The 8,251-nt window shown below is 35.2% G+C and overlaps 1 protein-coding gene and 1 long non-coding RNA gene across 11 annotated transcripts in view; one reads left to right on the forward strand and one right to left on the reverse strand.

Annotated features, from left to right (window-relative positions):
* LOC106464217 (transcription factor Sox-3-like) overlaps window positions 1-8,251 on the forward strand; it is a 231,838-nt gene that overhangs the window by 151,867 nt on the left and 71,720 nt on the right. The window lies entirely within an intron of this gene.
* Window positions 1-8,251, reverse strand: part of LOC111087068 — a 66,892-nt gene that overhangs the window by 38,030 nt on the left and 20,611 nt on the right. The window lies entirely within an intron of this gene.

Genomic DNA, 8,251 nt, shown 5'->3' on the forward strand with positions numbered 1-8,251 from the left:
TAACAGCAAATGTACAACGTTTCGACAAGGTTTTGTCATCATCTGATGATGTACCTGATGATGACAAAACCTTGTCGAAACGTTGTACATTTGCTGTTATATTAAAGATTTTCTTCATTACCCATTCAAGCCGTCTCCAGCCATTATTAGTCTCAAAGTGGGTTCCTCGTCATCGAATTTGAATACATCGTTATTGTTTGAGAATGAGACTAAGTTTGAATTAAGGTATAATGTATCTAATTTTTTTATTCGATGCAAATGGCTATCTTTAAAGCAGGAAATGCTCAGATTACAATTTAAGTATTGGGCTCTAAACGAACACAGGCTTAACTGTAAAACGTAGATCGAACACTTAATACAACGTGTTAATAACATTTTCTGTAAGTTTATGTAAGTTAATACAGTCGCGTGTAGCCGCAGTGCTGTAGGCGACCTGCTTAGAACCGATATATTTGACTAATGGCGAATTCTCGGCTATTCGACATTATAGTGTGTTGTCACGGGCAGACATGTGGCTAAAAGACATTTGTCATATACATTTCCGAGGACGGATATTCGTAAAGCGAGATTATTATACGATGTTGAGCAATAAGACACAACATTTCAATGCTTTCTATGGAAAGGGAAAACTCACTTAGTAGGTTATTTCGAAAAGAAACAAGCTTGAAAACCTCGCCCTAAGTCAATTTCAAACAAGGTGAAGGCTTTAGTAAAGTGAACCTTCCGACCCTGACAGCCGTTGCAATGAAGTTCGACATACATTCTCATACCGTTAATAAGATATTACAATAGGATACGAAAATGACGAAAGCTCACAAGCCAAACTTTTCTAAGCTTTCAGCCATAACCTGAATTAAATGGCCATTTTTCATGAAAGAGATGGCCGAAGAAGCTGGAATCACAGTCTTATTCGACAACATACCTATGAAGACCTTCGACGCAACTCCTTTGGACTTTTGCATTGTTTGTATACTTACACTGGTCTTGTGTAATCGACGTTCACACAACATGTAGTGTTTTTGAAGTTCGTCAAGATGTATGGTCCAAGATTGATCATGACACCTTTGTTACGGGCAACCGTGGCCGTCAAACTGAGTACTATCGACAATGAAGAAAATAGTTCCAAGGGCAACATCGTTCTTATAAATTGCGATAAATCTTGATAAAATCTAGATTACTAGATTAATTTAATAAACTTGGATTACTGGATCCTAGCTGAAAACTGTGTGGATGTCATTAACAGACATGTTGGTTGATTTATTAAAATACAGAGAAACTCGAGAATTGTGTGCCAGAGTAGATCTAAGCCGATTAGCAATGAAACTTAAAATTACTTTTTAGCTGCTGTCAGATGATGTGAGAAATGTTGGGCTTCGCTAACCTTTAAAAAACTGGAATTAAAACAAATATCGATTTTATTAACATAAATACAGGCAAATAGTGATTGATAACACACATATGACATAATTTATACTACCGAATAATGTAATGTGTTTCTTTTTAAACAATTCGGATATCTTGTAGCTTAACTGATATCTGTCTGGGATTTTACAAATGTATGATTACATGGACCTTAGCTCGATAGCGTCCCTTAAGTTTCTAATCTCTGTACAAATACTGGGATGTGAGCTACTTAGTATTCAGACTTTGCTAATGTACAGATAATGAAACTTCAACTTTTGTTGTTGTGCAGATATTGAGATTTAAGACGGATAGTGTCCGGGTAACTTGACTTAAGCTAGATAGTGTTCACATTTCATTAATGTGGGTATAATGGGACGGAAGCTTGATAGTATTCACATTTTAGTACTTTGGGGATACTGGAACGTAAACTGCACAGTGTTCACATTTTATTAATGTGGGGATACTGGAACTTAAGCTGAAGACAATGTTCATATTTTATTAATGTGGCGATACTGGGACTTATTTACATTTTACTGATGAGGGGATAGTGGGACATCAATTGAATAGTATTCACATTTTATTAATGTGGGAATATAGAACTTAAGCTGGAAAGTGTTCACATTTTACTAATGAAGGAATAATGGGGTTTAAGCTGGATAGTCATATTTTACTAAAAATGAAACTTAAGCTGGAGAGCGTTTACATTTTACTAATGAAGGAATAATGAGGTTTAAGCTGGATAGTCATATTTTACTAATAATGAAACTTAAGCTGGAAAGTGTTCACATTTTACTAATGAAGATGATAATAAGGCTTGATATAGATAGTGTTGAAACTTTACTAATATGTAGATACATAACTGCGTCTGCGTTAGACTGTGTGCAGAATTTACCAATGTTTGCGCCAATATACTTTAGTGGTATAGCGTGTGAGCTTTTGTAATGTAGAGATAAAAAGACGTGTGCAGAAATAGCCTGTTACATCTACCTTTGAATTAGGAAAACTTGTTTAAGTTTGAATTTAAGTTGCATTCCATTATTTAATGCTATCGGTAAACTTCACTGGTTGTGAGTCAATTACAGACCACCATTCAATGGTTAAACATCTACCTTTCTATCAACATGCCTGCGTATCTGTCCAATCCCAAGAGTCTGTTTCATATAAAAAACAATTGGCCTGGCATAGCCTGATGCTTAGAGTGCTCGACATGTAATTTGTGGGTCCCGGGGTCGGACATGCTCGCCAGTTATGTGGACGTTATGTTGTGACGGTCAATCCCACTTTTCGCTGGTAAATGAATAGCTCAAGAGTTGGTAATGGGTGATGCTGACTAGCTACCTTTTCTCTAGCCTATCGTTTCAAAAAAAAAAGGACGACTAGCGCAGATAGCTTCGAGTAGCTTTGCGCGAAATTCAACAAAACAAAACAAAGATCTACTCATTCAATAATATGAAAATTAAAGATTTCCGTTACAAAGTGAATCTGGATAATTTTCAAATATTAAATCTTCAGTCAAAATAATATTGTATTCTAAGTAATGTTGATTAACCTTATTGTATTTTTGTTTGGTTTGATATATAGTACTTTACTCGTCGCTAATATCCTAAAGTACGTTAGATGTTTGAATAACGCCTGGCATACCGTCATAATTAATTATCTATTATTATTCATCGGACTTTTTGCTTTAATGGATTCTCTTTTTATTTAAATTTACTACACACACACACACACACACACACACACACACACACATATATATATATATATAATGAAACGACGTACAAATTATTAAAGGTAAATGGCCAGGTGGTTGCGGGTTCGAATCCCAGTCCCACCAAACATGCTCGCCCTTTCAGCCGTGACGATCAATCCCACTATTCATTGGTAAATGAGTAGCCTAAGAGTTGGCGGTGGGTGGTGATGGCTAGCTGCCTTCCCTCTAGTCTTACACTGCTAAATTAGGGACGGCTAGCGCAGATAACCCTCGTGTAGCTTTGCGCGAAATCCCAAACAAACGTTAAAGATAAATATCATATGCTCAACTCTATCAGTAGAGGTTTATAATAGCTGTTTATATTATACTCACAAATTATTAGCCCCCACCCCCACCAAGTGGCACGGCGGTATGTACGTTTCAATACCCGTAGAGGGCAGTGCACAGATATCCCTTTGTGTATTTTTGTGTTTAAAAACAAACAAATTATTTAGATATATATGTTAAAAGAATACAAATATTTAATATTATTGTTAAAGCGTATTTATAACATTTTGACTTACAATGGTTTATTTTAAACATAGTTAGATTTAGCTCATTTAATTAATATAAGAAATTTCTAATGCATCATGAATACACAAACTATTTTAAAGTGGCTTAAATAAAAAAGTTTTGCATATTTCATTTTTGAAATAGTTTGTGTGATTGTCAAAGAACATTCTATGACCATGCACAATTAGACATAATTCGTGTAGTTTGCCACTTAGCAAAAGCAAATTTGAGTACAGTGAAAATTCTATTCGTTTGTTAGTTTGTTACACAATAGACTGTCTGTGCTCTGCTCATCGCGGGTATCGGAACCCAATTGTTAGCGTTATAAGCCCATTGACTTACCGCTGAGCTACCGGTGCGGGACGTGGAAACTCTTTCTGTGTTAAACATATTAGGAAAAAGCAAATAGTAACTGAAGTGGTTAAAAGAAGTAACTTTGAGTTTTCTAGACAATATTTTTCACAACGGTAGTTGATATTTCTATTTAAGATCCCCATCCCCCCCAGTGGCAAAGCGGTATGTCTGCGGACTTACAACGCTAGAAACCAGGTTTCGATACCTATGGTGGGCAGAGCAGAGATAGTCCATTGTGTAGCTTTGTGCTTAACTACAAACAAACAAACAAATCTATATAAGATAAAGAAGAGATAATTTTAGACTTGTTTGTTTGTTGTTGAGTGCAAAGCTGCACATTGGGTTATCTGTGCTGTGCCAATCGCAGGGACCGAAATACGAAATTTAGTGTTGTAAGCCCTCAATCTTACCGCTGAGACAGCGGAACTATTTATGAAAGACAAAAAAGAAGGATATACCATTCGTTAATATGCGGTTTAACAGGTTCTTATTCAAAGTCCCGTAATGGAAAATCATTAGCTTATAAGCTTCAGTTATTTGAAAAGAATTTTAAACTGGATGTGCTTGGATGATTTGGGAAAGAAAGGTATAAGTCAGAAGTCAGAACACCTAATAATCTGTAATACATAAAATAAATATCTACCCCCAAATCACCTACAAGACACAAGTCAGTACATCTAATCACCTGTAAGATACAAATCTGTACCCCAAATAACCCTCCAAAATATAAGTCACTACACCTAATCACCTATAAGATACAAATCTGTACCCCAAATAACCCTCCAAAAACATAATTCAGTACACCTAATCACCTGTAAGATATAAATCTGTACCCCAAATCACCTACAAGACACAAGTCAGTACACCTAATCACCTATAAGATACAAATCTGTACCCCAAATAACCCCAAAAAAATATAACTCAGTACACCTAATCACCTGTAAGATATAAATTTGTACCCCAAATCACCTACAGAGCACAAGTTAGCACACCAACTCACCTACACAGCACAATTTAGTACATCAAATCACCTACAAAGCACAAGTTAGTACACCTAATCGCCTGTAATATCTAAATCTGTACATCAAATCACATACAATACACAAATTATGCATCTAATCACCTGTAAAACGCATAACAATTTGAAGAAATCTGGAGTCATTGCTAAGTATTGATTTATGTATTATTCCGTATTTTAAACTTGTAGTCCAAATTATTGATCCATCAACGTTTTTTGTTGTTGTTTTTAAAAAAGAACTGTAATTTTGTCGAAGACGGTTAGGGGTGCATTCATGTGAATGTGACAGTGTTTTATAGTTAACGCTTCACGGTAGCTTGCAGCTGTTGTTATCGTCTACTAGCTCTACACCACCCTTTTATTCCTCCCACATTACTCGCGGGTATCGTTCATGAAGCGTGTGTAGACATAAGTTAGGCGAAACTACCAGAATAGAGAACTGGTCGTCTCTTTCTTTGGGCAGGAATAAAGTTTTCTTCAAACTTCATCTGTTTAAATATATATATATATATATACAAGTTGACGATCACTATATAAGCAGTCTCTTTTATCTTGCTTCTCAAACGTCCGTGTGTCTATATATATATATATATATAAATTTTATTAAGTTCTCTTTATTACGTTACTAGCTGGAGTATCCATCCCCCGGACAAAGGTTATGTAAATTCATGATTAATGAAAGGTTATCTTAGGACATGAAAAGTTGCTTTCCTTATATGTAATTATAAAAAACGATAAAACGTCCATACAAACTGCAAACCACAAAATATGAAACCACAAGTTTGTATGTATCACCGCATGGACCCAACAAACCTTCATGCCAAATTTGGTAAAGATCCATCAACAGGAGGCTAAGTAGTGTTAAAAAAAACGTAAAAACGCCCATAAAAACCGCAAAACGCAAATTGCAAAGCGGAAAATTTGTATGTGCGCCCGCATGGACCTAATAAACCTGCATACCAATTTTGGTGAAGATCGATCTACATCCTGCGAAGTAGTTACATGGATAAACAACAGACAGTACTATTATATTTAAATAGATTTCTACATACACATATCTACTTCGACTTGTGGATTAGTTTCGCGTTACCATTACTTCTATTGAATCATTATTTAGATTGGAAAAAGTGTTCGGACGCTAATATCCTTGAGTTCATTACTAACGATGCAGTTTGTATATATTTGTCACAACGTAACAATGCTATAATTTACGCACGTAGATAATTTATTTGTCGTGGGGCGCAGAATCCAGTGTTAAAGCCTTTAAAGCTGTGAGAATAAAAGTCTGGAAACAGAGTCACGCCCGGGAGGGAAAGAGAGAGAGGGACGAGGGGGTAGCAAGGCGACAACGTCGAATAGCGCATTTGTCAAAACCTTTTCACCAGTATGTACTGAACAACGAATTTCTCCGGCTTTGCTGGGAAAGTCCTCTACGAAACAAACGGTTGTGGTTAACTCGAGCCTTATCAGCAACGGTTCCATGTGAACTGTGGCCATATAGTTTTCAATTTAGTGAATTGAGTGTGATAAAAATAGTTGAATGAAGTATACAGAATCAGTTCTGTAGACAGACTGTCGCTGTTCATTGTCATATAACAAACCGTACTGCTGTGTCACTTTTACACAGACAATTAGGATAGCATTTACCCTCCTCAGCGTCTAACATTAGCCAGAAAACGAGCTAGAAACTGAATACATATATGATACATGCATGAACATATTTGATAAAAGCATATGTATGATTGGTATACTGTTACGGAAGTTTAAAACAAATTAATGAACAAAGTGACATAGGTACCGATGGACAAAGCTTAATGCTGTTACATCTGGTTTATTCTACGTGACTCAACGGTGGTGAGCTTGAGGGCTTTATATATTAAAATTCAGGGTTTGATCCCTGTGGTGGGCACAGCCCAATTAGCCATTGTGCAGCTTTATGATTCATAAGACATCTCGATAGGGAATTTTTCACATTTTCAGATTACTAAACTATCCTTTAGGAAATCACTTGTCATAAATTATGTCCAAGGGAATTTGGTCAATTGTTTTCAATTGATACAAATATTTAAAATAACGCTACCAGACTGAGGTAAGAAAAAAAAAAGTACGCTTTAGAAAACTTCAAAAAACATTAGTTAAGAAAGGAATAATATTGTAATGCATAATGATGAACAATATATGGAAAAATATATATAGACGGCTATCATGAAGTGGAAAAACTGGATTCAATATGCTTGTTATTCAGAAAATAGTGTATGAATTAAGTCAAGTCTAATTATTTAGTAAACTACTGTCTTATGTTTCACCATTTTGATATTCGAAACTTATGTAGTCATGTTTCCTCACATGAGTTGTCAAAGACAATAGTGTTAACAACGTATGTATAGTGCACAAGTAATTATCATTAAGTAAAGTGTATTAGGGAGTGTCAATGTCATAAATATAATGTGCTAGAGTGTCAATACTAGTGTTTTAGAGGGTGTAAACAACATGTATAAAGTGTACTTGAGAATGTTAACAACGAATATAAAGAGTGTTAGCCACATACATACGGTTTAGTAATGAGTGTTAGCAACATACATACGGTTTCGTAATGAATGTTAACAACATAAATTTAGGATACTAAACACTGTTAACAACACAGATTTAGGATATTAAACAGTGTTAACAACATAGATTTGGGGTATTGAATGGTATCAACAATATAAAGTGTACTAGAGAATGTCCATAATATAGAAATAATACACTAGAGAGTGTTGACAACATAAATCTTGTGTATTAAAGCTTGTCAATAACATAAACACAGTGTATAACGTAGGATATGACATTAGTATGTCAACAACATAGATATAGTGTACTAAAAGTGTCAGTTACATAAATATAGTGCTCTAGTGTGTATTAGCAAAATACATGTAGCGTATTAGTCAGTGTCAGTAACATAAGGATGACATATATAGATATTGAACACTAATGAGTGTCAAAGGGTGGGTAATGCGTACAGAGCGTGAAGTTTATAATTATAATATACTACTGAGCGTAAACAACATAAGGTGCTAATGGGAGTCAACAATATTACATAATCTAGAAATGTCAACCAAGTTTGAAAGGTGCTAATGGGAGTCAACAGTATTGTTATATGTAATCTAGAAATGTCAACCAAGTTTGAAAGGTGCTAATGGGAGTCAACAGTATTGTTATATGTAATCTAG

The sequence above is a fragment of the Limulus polyphemus genome, unplaced genomic scaffold, assembly GCF_000517525.1.
Source record: "Limulus polyphemus unplaced genomic scaffold, Limulus_polyphemus-2.1.2 Scaffold58, whole genome shotgun sequence".
Taxonomy (NCBI): domain Eukaryota; kingdom Metazoa; phylum Arthropoda; class Merostomata; order Xiphosura; family Limulidae; genus Limulus; species Limulus polyphemus.